Source organism: Ambystoma mexicanum, chromosome 4q (assembly GCF_040938575.1).
Source record: "Ambystoma mexicanum isolate Mex_15411 chromosome 4q, UKY_AmexF1_1, whole genome shotgun sequence".
NCBI classification, from domain to species: domain Eukaryota; kingdom Metazoa; phylum Chordata; class Amphibia; order Caudata; family Ambystomatidae; genus Ambystoma; species Ambystoma mexicanum.
In genome coordinates this window covers 905495925-905516581 of record NC_090928.1, presented here as the reverse complement: position 1 = coordinate 905516581, position 20657 = coordinate 905495925, and positions in this window count along the sequence as shown.

Here is a 20657-nt window from a genome sequence, read left to right as displayed (position 1 = left end):
TTTAATTAATTCCCCATTTGGCAGGACACTACGAGCTGAATTTTGTTAAAATTTGAAATCAACAAAGCTCACTTCCCAGTGTGCGATTAAAACTTTAGCCTATAATTTGATTGGGTAATCCTTTTTGTCCTGCTGACCCCGACCTCTTTAAGGAAGAGGGGTGTCTTTGGTCTTAAATCAGTCCAACCTTTTTATCCAGATTCCCCAAAGCAGACCTTTCAGTGGAGGGGTGTCTGAAGTCCAAAATTCACCAAATCATTCCAATTTTTCTGTCCGACTTCCCCAACACAGACCAAAGTAAGAGCGGGGACTGAAAAACAAACTGCTAAATCACTGTGTATTTATTTTAAACCAAAAGTGTGGGCAAAATCATAATTGCCATATGTCTTTGTACCAATTTTGAAATCCTACTGCTAGCCTTTTAAGCCTGCAGGAAAATCAAAATCGCACAACACTACTTGATAATTGCTTTCATTATTGATCAGTGTAATTATTTCTTGAAGTGAAAATTGTAGAATGTGCAGATTTGTGATTGTGTTCTTTTATTCAACTCACTTTTGTGATTTATTTATGCTGAGCGAAGTTGATTGTGTTGTGCCATGGATAAAGTGGTGTTTGACATTTTCGTGCTAATTTCTATTACTTTTATTTCAATAAATACCAATATATTTACCATGCACCGGCCTGGTTCTTGCCTCATTGTTAGCTGAGGGTTAGGGATCCAAGGGGCATGATATGTGTCTGAAGTAGGGCTGAATAAAAGAAGCCGTTGTTAAACAGTTTGTTGAGTCACACCTTAAGTGGGGAAGGAAGGAAATCCCATTGTTGAGGGTGGCTTCTCAATAAACCGTTACAAGCACCTAGAAGTAAATAGAGGCCACGTGTTAAGTCTGCGCCGGGACCCGTTGGAGTTAGGCTCATTTCTATGATCAGACTGGAGATTGTGCCAGTGTTTGCAGCCACGCATGGTGTATCAGGCTGTGGATGAATATTCTGTGTAAATACAGAAATTCTGCAAAGTCCACCATCAGTGGAGAAACATCACTCTACCGACCATTGTGCTCCGAAAATACATGCTAGATTCAGTGATCTGGTTCAGCACCAGCAGTATGCAAAGACATTTAACATTGGTGGTAAAAGATCACCCGGCATGTTTCGGCTTTTTCAGCAACAGGACCTGCAATAAAATGTTGCTAGCCAAATTAATTGCAGATTTCCAGGGGTAGGGTAGGGACCCAGAGGAAAAAGAGTAATTTTCCATGATTATGTGAATGTTATTTGACTGGGAATAGAACTGATGCACCGCTCTGTGAATCAGGGTGTTTGTTGGCAGTGCAAAGTCACGTTGCACGGTGCTAAAAATTCCATGAATCAGGCCCATAGAATCAAGGTACAGAAAGAGGTTCAACGAGCCTAGAAAGAAATGGAAGAGTGAATGGGAAAAGAGTCAATAGGAAAAGGCGGATCTAACGTGCTATGTTTGGCAAAAGGCATAACAGTAGCGTGTTTGTAAAGGACAGAATAGGCTCCTGTGTAACTGGAAGGAGTGAAGTGAGACATGTTGCCCCAATTGGGAAGCAGAGCGTTGGGGGTGGATTCAGTAATTATGATCCATATCACCGGTCTGCCTTACAAATCTATCAAAATGATGTGAACAATTTCACACATAATTGCTCATGTTTTTATACACATTAAACGCCCACCTCTGCCACCAGAAAGACCCCATGTGACTTTAAAAACTGGGAGTCTGACTCCTGTGGTTTGACGTGTGTGCTGTTGCACAACACCTTTCCTTCCATCTCTGCAGTAGAAAGGTTGAGTGTGCTTCCATGTGTGCTGGAGGCTGTGCTCTTCACCCTCTACCTTTGACTTTAATACCCCACAAGCCCATGTATTGTATTGTATTTATTGTGTTTATATAGCGCTTTAATCCAAAGCGCTTTACATTATAACAACAGAATACATAGAACATGATGTCTATGTCTTGAGAGAGTGTGGAGGCAATGTGTTCTGAACGAGGGGCCAATATAAGCGTTTGACACATTTGAGAGCCGGGGCAGATTGAGTGACAGCAGTCTACCCCTTCTATTCTATTCTATAGAATTTGTATAAAGCGCCAACTCGCCCATAGGCCCCAGAGCGCTCACAAGACAAAAAAGACAGAAAAAACATGGACCGCTAAGACAGAGGGTCATGGGATAATATGGTCTGCATCGATAGTGTGCATGCCCTCAAGTCCTGAACCCGACCCCAGGTTACGCACCTTCAGGGCCCGAAGGTGCTAGGCAAAACTAGGCTTCATTTGAAGAATCATTTTATAGGGCATAGCGTGTGAGGTTGAGGAGGGATCCAACATAAGAAGCAAGGCTCTATGGGGCCGTTATGGTGTTCTATGTCAGGTCTCAACTATACATAGTTCACAATGTAATGAATAACAATTCCCTTGTTGGCTGCTGTATTGAAGGCTTTATTTGCAAAGTTTGCGAGCTAGGAATTTGCCTTTTGCCAAAGATCACAATGATGCAGTGCATTGAATCCCTCTACTACTCACTGCTTGCTGCTTTCCTCATTGTTTGACTACAAGAGCTACCATTTAACAAGATATCAAGACAAAGTAGTGAAGACTGCCACTATCTTCCCTCACCAACCCCCTATGCATAATGCTGTACTGACTGATTTCATCCCGTGAATGGAACAGAAGAGCTTAGAAACTGCAGGTTGCCCAAGATAACATGGCTGCACTATATTCAATTCTGCCACCTCCCTGTGACAACTGTTCTCTATTTATTCCTATGGTTCACAGACTGCAGATAATACTGTTTGTATAAGATCACCAGGCTGCATTATTATTAATACCGCCACATGCAGAGCTGAGTGATTCTTGTATTGCTGTACTCCCCATGGTTTGAACTCAAGTGCTCTGAATGTACTGTTTGCTCAAAATCACAAGACTGCAGTTGCACAGAATGCCTCCAGCACCCAGTGCTTGTTTCTTTACTTGCCACCTAGTGAAACACAGGGGGCTTTCATTGCACTGTTTGCCCAATGTCACAAGGCTAAACAGGGATGAATCTGTGCACCTCCCAATGCACAGTACTTTTCTCTCCATGGGTGGAACACAAAAGCCATAAATATAATGGCTCCAAAAATCGCTTCAGTACTGACTGCTGTGCTTATTGATTACCACACCAAAATCATAGCTTAACACCTCCACCGCTGCAGCCATTTGTGCACAGTAAGAAGCACAGTTAATGCTGAAGGTGGTAAGAATGTGTATGTCACATTCTTAGTACTGGTTATGTAGTGCCAAAAAGGTGACATACATGTTCTCAGTAGGTGATGGGCAACGGATCTTACTATATTGCTTGCCCAAGATTACAAGGTTGTGCTAGATTGGATTACTCCAGCTCCCATTGACGATTGAGTCCCTTCTCTCACCATGAACAAACGAGATCACAATAAACTATTTGCCCAGGATCACAAAGATGCAATGTAATACCCTTAGGGCTAAATACCTGTTTTCCCTGTTTCCCTTTCCCATGAATTAAAAGAGGTCAGTATCTGTTTGCACATATTCAAAAGGGTGCACGTCACAATCCACTCATGTTCCAGTGCCGCATCCTTCCTTTTTCCCTCATGGAAGACAACTCAGCATCTCTTGTTGCCTAATATCCCCAAGGCCCTCTGCAGTGAATCCCTCCATCACAAAGTACTGATTGCTTTTTTTTCCTCCCCATTGAAACAAGAGCACCAAATATACTTTGTGCCAAAGATCATAAGGTGTTCCTTAGGGCAGGTCACAGAAACATATTTGAACTGACACTGCCATAATATTGCAACATCTGTCACACTTCAAAAGCAACACCAATTGGCAGGTTTTGTAATATTTTATGTTAAACAGTTGTGTTGTCTGATGAGTTTTGTGTACCTGTCTAGCTCACTTATTACTGTTAATTGTTTATATTTGTTTACGTTTATATACAATTTCAACATAACCAATGCCATGATCCATAATATCCCTATTTCACGCAGTATCTTAAACCCAACATCAAAAATGAAATACAGAGTGTCATTTTATATGAAATGTTAATAGCATGCAGGAGACCACCAACGTAAGCACGTACCTACTTGTGAGTCCCCTGCATGCAATTTTAAACAGTCACAAGGCATAGAGGGCAAGAAAGAGTAAAGCAAGGTCAAATTACTTTTACTTTTTAAAGTTAAAGTTCCCCTGCGCTTTGTGAAACCTTCCACACGCCTGCCTGCCAATTAAGCTTTGCAGACAGTGGGCCTCATTACCGCCATGCTCGCTACCAGCGCCGCCTCCCGCGATTGGGCAGTAACCGGCCCATTACGAGATGCCCATTCGCGGGTGGCGGTATTGCCGGGCTCCCGATCCCCATTCTGCCCAATTGGGCAGAATGTAGGTAGGGAGCATGGATGCACCGTCACCGTTGATAACGGTGCCGGCACAATTACGAGTTATGCTCGCGGGAGCAGAACTCGTAATGCGGCGGGACATTATAAACGGTGCTGGTGCCTTACCGGCACCGTTCATACCGTCACCGCCAGGGTCGTAATGAGGCCCAGTGTTTACTAATGGATTCCCATGGAATCCACTTGGTCTTTAGAATGTGCAAAACTGAGGCAGATTCCATAGGAATCCATTTTTATTTTACGTCTGCATGCTGATGTTAAACTAAATACACTGACAAAAGAAAGGAGGACAGTCCAGCAGTTTTCTTATCTCTGCTTCCTGCCACTCCTCCATCTTGTCAGTGGTGGAAAATGGGGCAGAGAGCTATATCAAATTTAAAAGCTTTACACCTTCCTATAACGCCCTGATTTACCACTGTACCACATTTCAAATTATCCTGGCAAGCACCTGAAGAAAATAAACCTTGCTTCTATTATTTGTGATCATTTGGGAAATCTCTCTTTAAAACGTATCAAATTGAATGCATCGGAAGTTTTCAAATGTTTAATAAGATTGGCATTTCAAATCAAGAAATTATGGTTTTGTGTCACCACTTGTGCTTCAAATTCGAGAGCTAGTAGCCTTCAAAATTATCTTTCAGCGCAATGCGTCTCAGTACAAGTTCAAAGTATGACCAGCATCTTAATGTTAGATTATGAAAAAATAGTCCATAGGTGCCACTCTGCGAGAACGAACACAGCGAAATGACCTGTTCTTTGGGAATGTACCCACTTGAGAGTCCGCAGCCACACTTTAGCTCACTGTAGCTTTCACAGAAGGGAAATATGCATTTGCATATCAGTCTTTGTACCGCCCACATAGGCAGTTCAGCACCGACATGCTATGGCAATTCTCTTCTGAACAAGAGTACCAACATCAACCCCATACACGTGTTTCAGCCTTGTTGGGCCTCATCATTGAGGTGCAGCTGTGTCTCTCTGAGCACAGTGAGCAAGGGGTCCACGTCTGGATGACCATATGAAACATAGGGTGACTAAACCTAAGTCCCTTAAACAATGAATAAATAGTTCATAGGCGCCCCTCTGCGAGAACGAACACGGCTAAATGACCTGTTCTTTGGGAATGTATACACTCGAGAGTCTGCAGCCACACTTTAGCTTACTGTACCTTTCACAGAAGGAAATATCCATTTGCACATCAGTCTTTGTCCCGCCCACATGGGCAGTTCAGCACCGACATGCTATGGCAATTCTCTTCTGAACAAGAGTACCAACAGCAACCCCATACACGTGTTTCAGCCTTGTTGGTCCTCATCAGTGAGGTGGAGCTGTGCCTCTCTGAGCACAGTGAGCAAGGGGTCCACGTCTGGATGACCCTAAGAAACTTAGGGTGACTAAGTCCAAGTCCCTTAAACAATGAAAAAATAGTACATAGGTGCCCCTATGTGAGAACAAACACGGCTAAATGACCTGTTCTTTGGGAAGGTACCCACTCGAGAGTACGCAGGCACACTTTAGCTCACTGTACCTTTCACAGAAGGGAAATAATCATTTGCATATCAGTCTTTGTCCCGTCCACATGGGCAGTACAGCACCGAAATGCTATGGCAATTCTCTTCTAAACAAGAGTACTAACAGCAACCCCATACACGTGTTTCAGCCTTGTTGGGCCTCATCAGTGAGGTGGAGCTGTGCCTCTCTGAGCACAGTGAGCAAGGGGTCCAAGTCTGCATGACCCTAAGAAACTTAGGGTGACTAAGTCTAAGTCCCTTAAACAATGAAAAAATAGTCCGTAGGCGCCCCTATGTGAGAACAAACACGGCTAAATGACCTGTTCTTTGGGAAGGTACCCACTCGAGAGTACGCAGCCACACTTTAGCTCACTGTACTTTTCACAGAAGGGAAATAATCATTTGCATATCAGTCTTTGTCCCGCCCACATGGGCAGTCCAGCACCGAAATGCTATGGCAATTCTCTTCTAAACAAGAGTACTAACAGCAACCCCATACACGTGTTTCAGCCTTGTTGGGCCTCATCAGTGAGGTGGAGCTGTGCCTCTCTGAGCACAGTGAGCAAGGGGTCCAGGTCTGCATGACCCTAGGAAACTTAGGGTGACTAAACCTAAGTACCTTAAACAATGAAAAAATAGTCCATAGGTGCCCCTATGCGAGAACGAACACGGCTAAATGACCTGTTCTTTGGTAAGGTACCAAGTCAAGAGTTTCCTAGGGTCATCCAGACGTAGACCCCGAGTCTAAGATAACCGCCAAATCAATGTGCAAGAATTCTTGTACAGGCACTATGCATTTCCTGTACAGTGCTACAATTCATAAATCTACCATACAACTTAATGAGGTCAACCCTAGCTCAAAACACCATTGACATTGGAACACACACAGGTAGTCCTAGAGCACCTTTCCATAACCTAGATTCAATTTGACTAAAAGTAGGAGAACATAATTTATCCTTGATCTCAATTCTCTACAGAACTCTAGGGATTACCTTCATTTTATAGTAGTGTGAAAGAGGAAGTAAAGAAAATTTGCAGTATTTTGATTTAGATTTTCTCATCTGTGCACTAGCTTGCATAGCCGTCATCAGTATATTGTTCAACTGCTCCTGACAGTTATCAGCTCAAGTCAAGGTAAAGTCCAGATAGGTCAAAGATGTAGAGGGCATTATCTCTTGCTCCCCCATATACCATGTGAATACCACTTTCTTTTTACTTTTATGAGTGAATCTTTAAATCATAGTTTTCTGTTTGTTGATGCACAGATCATTCACACATGCATATTCTAAATGGCATCTTGCTGTTTCTGTAGGCCAATTTGGGTACAATCCATCAACACATCATCAGCATAGGCTTAGTATGATATTGTCAAATTAAAGATTCTAGGGGGAGCAAATAGGAAATTTACCAGGAATAAACTAGGATCAGACAAATACAGGTTAAACAAAAAAGCTGCTAACATGCAGCCTTGTCGAAGGCCGCTATGGGTGAGGAAAGCCTTTGTATTATTACCTGATCCATTAAGCCAGATTCGTAGGGTGGTCTGATCGTGTAGATTGATCAGTATCATGAGTAGCTGGTCCGGAATTCCCATTCCTTTAACTTATGCCACAATAGGTTGCGATTAACACAATAAAATGCTTGTGTAAAGTCAAATGCGGCGAAGTAGAGGGGGAGACTACCTGGGGTTAGTGCTTCATCTCTCAGCCAACTCACTACTACAGCATTCAGATCAGTGTCCATCCCACAGCAGAAGCCTGTTTGAAATTTCTGCAAGCGCCCAGTAATGACTGCCCCTTGCTCCAGCTCTTTCAAAACTAGTCCTGAGAATATTTTGCAGTCACACTCAATCAGAGATATTGGGCGATAGTTTGCGGGACTTAATCTGTCGTCCCTCTTATAAATTGGAATAATAATGGCGGACAGCCAAGAAGATGGTATCTTCTTAGTTTTAGATGATGAATCCGGGGAAAGCAGTGTTCAGGGTCATTTATCAGGCCGCAGCATTCGTTATTTGATGTCTGTCGTGCAGCTGCTGTGTTGTAAGTTTAAGCGCCCTGATGCCCTCGGGCTACCGGCGCTATACAAAAATAAAATACATACATACATACATTAGTACTGACTGAAATAATTTGAACAAAACATTTTCCCACATCTCTGAGGCCAATTTAAAAACAGCATTTGGAAGCCCATTTGGTCCTGCAGCTCTGGATTTGGATGAATTTCTTTATCAATACCTCATTAGCTGACATCGCTAAATTTCAAGCTGCCATGCATTTAGGACTACATATGTTGTACTCTGGGGATCTATATACTTTCTTAAAGTGCCTAATCCATTCATTCTCTGTAATGGAGTTGGACTGCAGGGAACTCTGTGATTTCCCTATTATGTTTATGAAGTCCTAAAACTTCCCAGAATCTGTCTTGGTGATTACTTCCAACATTTTCCAACCCTCCTTCTGATATTTCTATGCAATGTTGCTTTTGGAGCTTATTACTGTAGAGAAGTAAGGGCTCCCCTAGTGCTCTCCTTTTTAGGTTCTGGATTTCTTTTTTCAGCTGTTTCTTTTTCCCTTGTAGCACTAAATCGAAAGGCTGTGATCTTTCCGAAATTCTTGGGATACTACTATGTGTCACCCATTCACACCTGTCTACAAAGGCATCGAAGTTACATGGAGTCAGGTAGGCATCTCTATCGCGGTCAGGGAGAGCTTCAAGCAACTGATAAAGTTGCACGTTAAACTTGCTCAAGTTACCAACATGCTTAGACAGTCTATTTCCCGAAGGAGTCACCTTTAGCCCACTTATGCCACCATCAACAGCTGACTAGCAGTGTGCTCCAAGTGTGACTACCAACTTCCTGTAATCACTCGCTTCACTATCCAACACACTCAACTCCTCACATAGGTTAAAAAGTGTTGATGACATCACAATACAATCCAAATGTGCAGTAGACCTTTCAGCACAACATATTGCTCTAGCTGGCGTGTAAACTATAATCGCCCCATTTAGTTGTCTAAGATTCCAGCACCCAAACCATGCTCTCCATTTGCTACCTGGTGAGAGTACTTTCTGCCTACCTCTTGCAAGCTGTTTTCCATTGTCTGACTATGACCTGCAATCCGCATTAAAATCGCCGGCCATTATAATATGACATCCCTCATGCGAAAAGAGAAAAATTTCACAAACTGCCCCACAGTTTTCCTGAAAAAAGCCACAGTCCACTAGAAGTGGATTACAATATAAATTTACTAATAGAATTGGTTGTTGCTGGCAAAGATGTTTAACTATGACCTTTATTGCTAGAACCCCGTAGCATTGGTCACTAAGGACCTCAAAGTCTAGCAATTCAGTTATTTATCATAATTATTAGAACCCCTGTAGGTCTACCCATGGAGCCTTTCGTAGCCATTTGCTGAAACATTCTATAGACGTCTACAATAATCGGCTCACATAACCACGTCTCCTGTAAAAATACAATATTATGGAATTTATAAATCGTCCTTCTGTCATCTGAGCCTAAAAAACTATTAAAACCACCAGCGTTCCAGCTCATGACCTATAACTTATGCCCATAGATAGTTGATGTTCTAGATAGGGCATGGCACTAGTTATGGGCGTATCCTTTGCTTCTGGTAGGTGGTTTGAAGGGTGCTCCATACTTCTATGCATCTTGCTAGCACACGCAGTGGGTAGATTATCAACACATACAGTTCATTTAAGTTCTAGGTCAAAAAGTACATCTGCATGTGTGCATAGCAATGAGATAATTGCAGGTGATGACAACTTAATTATGGCCAATTTGTACTGCTCTGCTATTTAGGAAGTGCCATTCGAATTAAATCAGAGTTACCAATTGCGGTCAGCCAAGGAATTTTCTTCCACATGTCCAGTAGATATGATCGATTCAGGAAAGGGCTGTCGTATCTTGGATATAGTTCTTCGATTTTTAACAAATTGTTAAGTCAGCAAAGGAATTTGGATCGAAGTATGTGCAGGAGTTTAGATTGTTATCCAGTTTATTTCTCCAGATGGACTGTGATTGCAGTGGTTTTGCATGTGTCATTTGTCCACTTGGTCTGGTCTCAATTCCTTCACAGTGAGACTTTACTGAGGGTTGGATTGGATTGGATTCGGCATTTACAGTCTCTATATCCATATCTTTCAACTGTAGCCTCAGTCATTTATCTAAAGGGCCCTTCAGTTTTACTTGTTTAGTAGTTCAATTGTCTCCGACTTTAGTTACAACATAATGGACCGAACTAGCTGAGACCTTCTGCATGTTTGTCCAAGCAGCTCTGTCGCCAGAATCTGAAGTTGGAAAGGCAACTCGCTTGAGGCTGTGCGATCGAGGCTTCCAGATTTTCTGCTTGGGTTGTTTCGCTGTTTTCCTGGGACTTCTCATCATTGAGATCTCATGACACAGGATTTCCATAGCGTCTTCTTCAGTGGCTGCAGCGACTGAGAGTGAGTCTGTCTGAGAAAGCAATGCGTTTGACATTATCGGGTGGGAAACTTCTTGGGTGGAATCCAGGACATATACAGCTTTGTCATCATCATTTGCTATTATTTTACCCAAATGACCTTCTTCTGCGTCATCCTCCAATGACATTGACGGTGAATTCTGCTCACTTGCTAGATGATCAACTTCAGCAAATAAATGTGCACTGTTTTCTAGAATCAGTCAACCACCTATGTTAATAGACTCTTTATTTCTTTTTGGTCAGCTGCGAGGTTAGAACATAAAACAAATAGCGCCTCCAATTTTTGCTAAAAACACTTCCAGTGATGAGCTAATGGGGGCTGCTTCAGTCATCTGGTTCTTATTGGTAATATCCGAGAACTCATCTCTGAAAGAGACCGATTCCTTTGAGGTTGCCAAAGTAGAATTGAGTGCCTCCAAGTTTGGACTTGCAGACAAGTTGGTCCCAATTATGTTATAAAAGTCTTCAGCCTCCAGGCCCAATGACTTCCTCCCAAAGTCTAGGCACATATTCAGCAGTCGACCACCATTATCGATTGTGAATGAATTATGCAAGTTCATCATATTTTCTGTGTTTCCAGCAACAAATCTAAATGGTTGGGTGTTGGTGGAGGCGGTGCTTTGCTGTTATCAGTTACTGTGGCCGGTGCATTCTGCAATAATTCTAGGATTGAAGGATGTGAGGTTTTGTTAATGTTCTTAATACTTATGCACAGAACTGTTTTTCACTTTTCTCATTTTAGCCTGACTTCTGGTAGGCATCACAGAGTACGCTGTGCTTTTGGTGCAGCAATTTGGGATAGCTGGCTTGCTGCGTAAGCCATATCGGCGCTGTTTTGGCTGCTTTGCAGATTTCATGCTGTCGAGTACATTTTTGCTGCCAGGAAGGTTGCACAAAACCCCTCACTCCATGGCAACCCCAACGGCATGCGGCAGCCCACTCCCTGCTCCACTCCACACTAGATCAAAATGCAGGGTGGAAACCTCGGAACGTCATATGTTTGTGAAGACCAAAAATAAAACCTTACCGTTACCCTTCCCGCCGGACTGCCAGACTGCAGCTTTCACTTTGCCTCACTTGTCCGCGCGCTGACCTTGCTGCAAATGGATTCAAATATCCTTCAGGCAAGGTGAGTAGAACTCCTGCGATGCCGCTCAGCACCAGACTCAGGTAGTGGAGCACAGACAGTAGCCCAGACTGCCAGACTGCAGCTTTCACTTTGCCTCACTTGTACATACGGTTCTGATGGTGGAACTGTTTATCTTGAAGTAGGGCATGGTTACCGGAAGAGCAAAGGGTGGAAAAAGTTCTTGAGTTGTGTAGAAATGGCATGGAGATCCCTGAATACGCTACTCTCCAGAAGCAGCTCCAGTCGGTTACCGAAGAGCGAAGGGTGGAAAAGTTCTTGAGTTGTGTAGAAATGGCATGGAGATCCCTGAATACGCTGCTCTCCAGAAGCAGCTCCGGTCTGGCTGGCCCATGAGCCATATCCACTGTCTATTGCCCAGCTTTCAGATGGCCCCTTCTCATCCGCAGCAGGATTCTGGATCTAGCCTCTCATGGTGTTTACATTTCACAGGCAGCATTCTGTTTTCTTTGTCTTTGATGCTTGCATCTGTCGAGCTCCGACTTTGATTAGAAGGTTGGAATGCCCTGTACCTGCAGCGGTCTGAAACCTCTGGCTCTCCAGATGTTGTGGACTACAACTCCTAATCAGCCCTAGCTACCATAGCCAGTGGTAAGGGATCATGGGAGTCCTAGTCCAAAACATGAGGCGAGTCACAGGCTCAAGACCCCTGCTCTACGGTCTTTGATGCTTCAATTTTTTGTCCCTCTCCTGCCCCCACTCTTGACTAGAGGTTGGGGAAAATTGCTGATTTTGTTCTGTATAGAAAACTCACGGATTCCTGGCAATTTTCTCCCAATCTGCCTGTTTCGGCTAAGGGTCTGAGTTGGCCGTTTGGGGACTTTTCACGTTCGACACTTGTTTTCGGGGGAAAATTAAAACAAAGTTTGGAGCAGGAAAGTGGTGTTTCCCCCCCCTCCCCTTTAAATTTCGTTTTTTCCCAGAAATTTCATTTTGTGTGTGATTCAGACCACACAAAAAACGACATTGCTGGATAAAAACCAAACCCAAAAAATGATAAAGACAAAAGTGCGGCAGAAAAGATGGAAAATCGCAAACGGGTGTAACAGTATTTTTGGTGAATTTTGCCAATTCCATATCGCCAGCAGGATTTTCTCCTGCTCCTGACCGATTTTTCCAATGTGATCGGAAGTGTACAGTACACCTGTGACTCTTTATAAAACACCCCCCCCCCCCGCCCCCCAAAAAAAAGCTTTGATCATGTGTAGGGATGAATCGGGAGACGCAGTGTCGGTGGCAGTAGGCGGCTAACAGTTGGACCCTCTTTGAAGGAAGAACTTGTAATAAAATGTCCTGATTACTAGGAGGTCACTGCAAATCTCGCGCCTTACCTTCCTCCTCCGGGTCAACCTTTGATCCCACGCAGTCGGAGAATGTACTTGCCGCCTATTACAGACGGGTGCACCTGTCTGAAGTCCACGTGCTTGAGCTAATCATTGACCCACTGCTCCCTGTTTCAAAACTTTAGTGGCGCCAGCGTAAGCAGGGCATGGGCGCACTGACTTCTGTCCATTGTGACATACGATACGCTTATTTTAATGAATGTAATTGTGACGCACGGCCCCTTAACGGCCCCTTAAGCGCCACCCACTGCGCATTTATATATTGCACCCTTTGTATGGGGTATACATATTTCTGTTTGCATATGTTAACCTTTTTGTTTGAGCTAACCTTGCCTTGTAATTCAAGGCGTTCACGTACAATTTGGGAGGCGGAGAACAAACATTTTCCTAATTTACAATACTTCAGTTGGCGTGGTTGTTTTTAGATCTAAAATTCCAAAACAATCAAGATTTTTTACTTTGCCTATGGCAATGCCATATGAAAGTGCCATCGTAAAAATAATTACAGTTAATTTCGCTGAGAAACGAAACATGTGAAACAATGATTGTATCTGTATTTCATATTATCACCCATTTTAACCCATTTTATTTTTACAAACTCTGCAGTTATGAACAATCCAGAGACACTATTTTAGGAAAATCGAATATCACGAAATTAAAGTGCATTTTTTTCTCATGTTTAACCCACCCTACAGGAATGGAACAAAAATGCTATATTTCAGGTCAGCAGTATTAGCGCATGTTGTAGGTCAGGCTGTTAATGTCGCGGGGCACAGCGCGGCAACAGGAGAAACAGAGTAAAGCAATATAAAGCAGGCCAATAAATCAGGAGCTGAGACAGGAGCGTCTTGACTGGTCTTTAATCAAACTTGAACTGCCGAACTGGCGGTAATCCCGCCTTCCCAATCACGTGGGTCGCAGCCCACTCATAACTGAAATAAACAGAGGACTGTTCCTCTCAAACACAATAACAACAATGGAAGTAGGACATTACAGCGCACATGCCTTTGGTTCAAAAGGCTCCACTTCGCACTGCTGATAGGTCGGGTGGCTTTTGGTAGCTCAGTGTGTCAAGGCTCACATTGCAGTTATTACATGTGTAGCACTTAGTTATATAATATTAAGTTATGTTGTTGCTGCTTTGTCATACCGCAGGATTCGCACATTATAGGTGAAAAACTTGTATCGTTATGTCCGAAAACTTGATTAATACAAACATACACTAGGTTGTGCTGGGGCAGTGACTTTTGGTTTTCCCGGCGGGGGACGACGGCAAAAAAAAAAAAGTCCTATTTCAAAATATACGGACTTTCACTTAATTAGCCTTACCTGGCGGTCCCGGGCCCCAGAGCAGCCACGTACTCGGTGCCCCTGGGTGTGTGCACCTGCCAAATTATTAGAGTTTTAAACTTTGTGTTGTTCCTTTTTGCACTACAAGTGAGTGTCCAAAGGTGGCCTGAGGTTGGTGCTGTTCTAGTGAGTATCTTGAAGTGGCCTTGAGTTAAAGGTCAATCATCATATAATACAAAAATTGAGCCCTTCCCTCTCGCTCCAGAAAAATGTATACAATGTTAATCCCACATTCCAAGAGCTGGAACGGAGGGTAAGGACCCGGCAGCCCAAATCATCGGCCTGAGCGAAGCGAGGGTGGATAACGTGGGCACCGGCACATTACCCTCCCTGCCCCCCCGTTCCAGGCCCTATAACAGGGATTAAGGCTATTAGCACCCCGGGTTGCCAAAGTGGTAATCCTGGTTGCTAAAAAAAAGTATTTTCTTTTGTACAACGGGATGCGCGCGGCGTCCTGTTGTACAAAGGAAAATACTTTTCCAAGATGGTCACTATGGAAATGGAAGCAGGACTCTGTCCAGAGCCCCTCTTCCCTTTCCATCGTGTCCTGCAACAAAAAAAATGGGACAGAGGGTAGGGGGAAGATGGCGGCAGGGGCAGCCGGCCATCATGTGGGATGAAATGCAGTCTTTTGCCGGAGGTTCAATCCTGCATTCGTAGCCACCTGATTGGTTGGCTCCCTCAGCCAGGGTGCTAATTAAAAAAGACATTCTTTGCTGGCCTAGTGAAATCTAGCACTTGCCCAGTCCGACCCCCAAACACTGATATTCACTCTGTTGGTTTGTCAATGTTTACAGCACCTGCCCATTTCAAGAGTCTTCTTGAGATGGATGCAACAGGGCCTGACATCGACGGCCTCGGAGATACCAGTTTAACACATCTCATTGTTATCAGCAATATATTTAAATAGGAAGGTCTTTAGGTGCATGGCAGAGGTAACAAACTTTCCAAGCATGAACATTGGTTAATAAGACCAGGATAAGCGCATCTGTACCCAAGATCTCCCCACAGCTCATGTTAACTACCCAATCTGTGCCTTCTTCCAAGATATCTAAATTGATATGATATGATATGGCATTTATAACGCGCCTATACACAAATGTTTGATTCACATAACACCCTTCCCCCTTTTAAACTGCTTATTTTGTTTCCACGTTGTTTGCTGGTTTGACACACAGGAGAAAGGGTTTCCTTTTGGGCAGCACTTCACATTTTCTTCACATTGTGACAAACTTCCTGCCTGTGTAAAACGGAATCCGAAGGAAAAAAAAACGAATGGGAGACTTGATCGAATTTTGGCTATACGAAATTTGGGTGTAGCCGGAAATTTCGATTAAGTCTCACATACGGAACCATTACAGTGAACAAGGGGAGCAGGGGTTGCGGGGGTGTCACCCACACCCTTGTTCATTGTAATGGCTTCAGGAGTTGCGGGGGTGTTCCCCGCTTCCTGAAAAATAAAGTAAAGAAGAAAAAAAAAGGCCCTGCAGCCCCGGCTCCCGATCACATAAGTGAAGGGAACAGGCGTTGCAGGGACAAAGCGAGTTGGCGGCACACACAGCGAAGTGTGCCTCAGAGGGGTAAGAAAGGGGGTGGGTGGGAGCGGGTTATCTGAAATGGTCACAGGAGGAAAAAACGAAAGTTATTTTCGAAAAAAAACAAACTTTCGTTTTTTTCTCCCTCGGTCATCACATCTAACAATTCACGATAATCCAGTCAAACAATCACTACGATGACTAGCAGTTGCCAGTGATACACTGACTAGCAGTTGCCTTTAAGTCTTGAAAGTATAGTTTAAAAACCCCAGAGAGATGTTTTTGGTCTGGCATAACTTTGCATTCTGGTACTTGTCGGCTTCCATTCAGAACTGGGAAAATAAAGGTTCAATCAAATATTTTAGTTTAACATGGGTATTTATATCTTTAACTAAGTTTATAATGTGATTTATGATCTTTTTAATGGATCACTATGAAGCAGACATTATGTTTGCACTTCAAAGCAATAATGGAACTTATATTTGTACTAGCTTTAGCTGAGAGGATATGCGGTCACGTGTCTCAAGTACAGACAAGGCCCTAATCAATGCTTCATCTCTTAAAATAGAGTGTATGATACTAGGCACATCGTTTATCCCATATAAACCAAAATTGGGATGGTCGGTTTGTTGTAGGTGATGGGGACCAGGTGTGGTTCTATTCCTGCCTCAGATTGTGTTGGGTGCATAGAGCTAAAACCGACTTTATGGCTCGGCTCTGCCTCGGCTCTACACATGAATTCTCTGGTTACACTATCTCTGTGAAGCACAGGTTTGATGTTCCAAAGTAGACCTTTATTATGTATTGTCTCTACATCATACAAGGCTGTATTCTGGTATGCCTTTTGTTAAAAGAAAGTCTCTTTGATTGAGGAAGATGCAAGAGACTTTAATGTCATATATACGCGCATCCAATATGACATTAATCCCCCTTTCCAAGGGCTGGTACAGGGGGTAACGGCCCGTCATCCCAAGTTCTCGTCCCGAGTGAAGCAAGGGCAGATAACGAGGGCTCTGGGCCATTATCCCCCACTCCAGCTCTTGGTATGGGGGATTAAGGCTATTAGCATCCCGGGTTGCTATAGCGGTAACCCGGGGTGCTAAAAAAAAAGTATTTTCCTTCGTTCAACAGGACATTGCGCGCATCCCATCGAATGAAGGAAAATATTTTCCCAAGATGGCCACCATGGAAAGGGAAGGCAGGCTTCATACAGAGCCCGTCTTCCCTTTCTATGGTGGCAAGTGGGAGCCGAGAGAAGGAGTGGCTGCAGCGGCGGCACTTGTCGCTGCAGGAAAAAAAGTAAGTGGAGGTGGGAGTGGGAGAACTTTTGAAAAAAGAGACAGAGGGTTGGGGGAAGATGGCTGCAGGGGGAGCCAGTCGCCAGGCAGCATGGAATGCAGGCTTTCAACAGTGGTACAAGCCTGTGTACATAGCCCCCGATTGGCTGGCTCCCCCTGCCAGTGTGCTGATTACTCTTACTAGAGTTGCCAGACATGTAAACACCCACTGGCTATGTTCATTCATTCAGGTGTATAGCTGTGGCTGGGACTCTCTAGCAGGCACCCCAATTAGTTGCAGAGAACACCTGGGCTCATCAAAGACTCCCGTCACAGGAATGGAACACTCAGCCATGGAGCAAAGTTACCGGGCCTCATTACGAGGTTGGAGTTAGCCTTGCCGGGTTTACCAGCAAGGCTACCTCCAAACTCGCATCCGGGTCCGGCACCCGCGAATGGGCAATTACCGGGCTATTCCGGCCCAGCCGGACCCGGCCCAGCCGGACCCGGTAATTGCCCTTTCGCGGGTGCCGGGCCCAGTACATCTCCATTCCCATTTCAGCCCCATAGGGCTCAAGGGGAATGGGGAGGGTGGTAACACTGGTACCGTTAATAACGGTACCGGTGCTACTATTATGTTCTGCTTTCGGGTGCCGGTACGGCCACCAGGTAGCGATACCGGCGCCGTTGATGCCTTACCGCCATACTTGTAATGAAGCCTTTATTAGCAAAATAAATGACAGGGATTACACCAGAAAAACAAATATCCTGCGGAGCTCTCATCTTCTAAGCATGTGTCAGCCATTTACATTGGTCAATTTGGATAAGTTACATATAGAAAATATACAGGTTAGTTCTAAAATTGGATAGCCATATCTAGTGGCTCCTTCTAGGATCACCTCTTCTAGCATCAGTCTACAATGTCACAGGGTCGCAGAGACACCATTGGCTCTTGCAACAAATTATATCCCCACACGAAAGGTGAGTCTGGATTGGGCAGACTGTGTCCTCCCATCCCTGGGATCCTAGAGGGTTTTCAGACTGAGTGTACCTTTTCAAGGCAATGAAAAAGAACAGGGAGGTGCGAAGCGTTCCCTAATGTTGCCATCTCTGATCACCTAAGCCTGGGAGAGTGCTTTCAGTTAATCGTCCATATTCAACACGTGTAGCTTCTTCTCCCCTGGTTCCATGGGAACATCCCTCTCTGTCTACCTTGGTTGAATGGGCATTGTCCTGTTCAGCTGGGTCACATGTGCCGAGACCACTAAATTGATTCCTATTGCCTTTAATTACGAGGAATTGAGCCTGAATTTCTACAGGTGGCTTTTTTGTCTTGGTAACTGGAACTTTCCGTCTCCACTTGTCCTTGGCTGGGTGCCTTGTTTCTGCACGCCTCTGGCTGTGGCGATCATGTCAGATTCTCCATGTACTCGAAGCTTGTCTTTCCTTTGCCATCCATTTCATAGATCTATAGCTTCCATATCATTCCTTATGGCTTCTCCATGTTAGTAGCAGTCAAGCATGTGCACACTAAATGTATGAACACTTTGCATCTTGCTATTTCAGCTTTGGCGAAAGATAAAATATAGAGATATTTATATGTGTCCGTCCTCTACCTACATGGGTCATAAGCATGTGATTGATGCCATTATGCATGAAATTAGTGCATGTTCGTGTAACTTCATGAATGGATGAATATGTACTTCATGTATAAACGCCCCTATGTTGTGATGTCAGTGATGACGTCATTGATTTCTGGCTTTGCAGTCAGTCAACTTGCTTGATCGATATAATTTCCATATCATCCAAATCATCGACTGGCTATGGTCTGAACGGCTGTCTGAGGGAATAACTCTTCTCAGATCTATGATACATTGATGATTGCGGTGATGGTCCTAAGCGCGAGGCACATCTGTTGTTTCCCTGCCTTTGTGTTCAGAATCGTTTCTGGGCATGAGGGTCAGTTTTGGCCCCCATCTACAGTCCCCCCTCTGGTTGACCTGTCGACCGCACTACCTACGTGACTCTATTGGTTTATCTGCAATTTCAGGAGCCAAACCTTTGCTATCCCTCCGAGATGTCCATAGAACTTTGCATTATCATCCAGGGTCCACGTCACATAACTGCAGTCTCCATCGGCGTTGCACCAAACTCATTTTACACATTAATCACAGGTGCTGTATGGTTACTGGAACACCGTTCCTGTCGGGAACAAAGGACACTGCATCAATTGTGTTTTCAGTGCATTTTGTGTTTTTGTTTCCTCATCTTCTTCAGTCTCTATGAGCACTTTCATCCCTAAATTCTTCTTAGTTGTCGTCCTCCACTGTGTGATGATTATCCTGATGACACAAAATGTCAGCAACACTAATATCAAAGCTGCTGCCAGTACTTTCAGTCCATTGGTCATCCATGTCGGTGTCCATGAGAATATATATAACAGCCAACCTTCATCTTTTCCTACATTCTTCTTTTCTGCCCCCAGCTCCATGTGCAGTTCAGAGCTCAAGGTGATGGCCTCTGTCAATGTCCTGTTGCCTTCATCATTGGCAGGAACAAATGTAAAGCAAGAAGACCCGATGTTAGCGCAAATGCCGCCCTCCATGGTTGTGAGGAGATCTAGAATGTATCTGTTCTGGAGCACCTTTAGCCCAACTTCTCTCAGCTCTTCCTTGATGGTATTGAGCCCCTTGAGGGTTGAGTTTATTGTTTGCATCAGCTCCCAACGCATAATCTGGAGCTATTTTGCATTTGTGCTTGTCTGTACTGCTGGAACGATAGATGCAGAGAACATCTCAGTTCTGATGAACAGCCTGTGCTCTGGTGGGATCACATGCAATGCCTTTCCCATATCTCATGAGGCATAGTTTCCTCTTTTCACTCAGGTCAGCTTCTGCTGATATCCATTTTAGGGAACCCATCAACTTGTATGTCACGCTGTGGCACTACTAATGCAGGGGTGTTCAGATGTACAAGTGAACATATTCTTCCCCAGTTGGGTGGCACCTTTAAGAGATGTACCTCCTTTGCCTTTTGTGGAAACTTGAGTCAACTAAGGCCATGCTGCCAAGAGTATGGCCAACTCAAACAGCAAAGTATAGCAGTCCAAATAGCGGTCCAGCTATGTGCCTTGTAAATGAAAAGTGCCATAATGCGTGAAATGTTTGAGCGCAGTGTTTTTTGGGCTGAATGATTTGTCTACATTGTCCACTATTGCCAATATATCCTTATGAAAGAAATGAATGATAAAATTGAAAAATGTGTAGTACAAAATGTACATTTGAAATACAACTAAAGACTGGTGCACCTAAAAAAAAGCATTTCTTTCCATGTGTTTAATAAAAATGGAGGGTTGAAAAACCCTTGTGCCACGCCCCGTCTACCACCCCACCTACTGCTCCTCCCACATTTAATTTTTCGGCCCACTATAGGCAGCATGTAGGATCCGTTGTGCACCCCTGCCTTATACTGTAGTACAACAATCTCTACAATTATGGGAAATGCTCTTATCACGTTAGCCAAAAAGATGGAGAGACTGCGGAAATCTCATGAAGGAGAGTCCCATCACTGCAC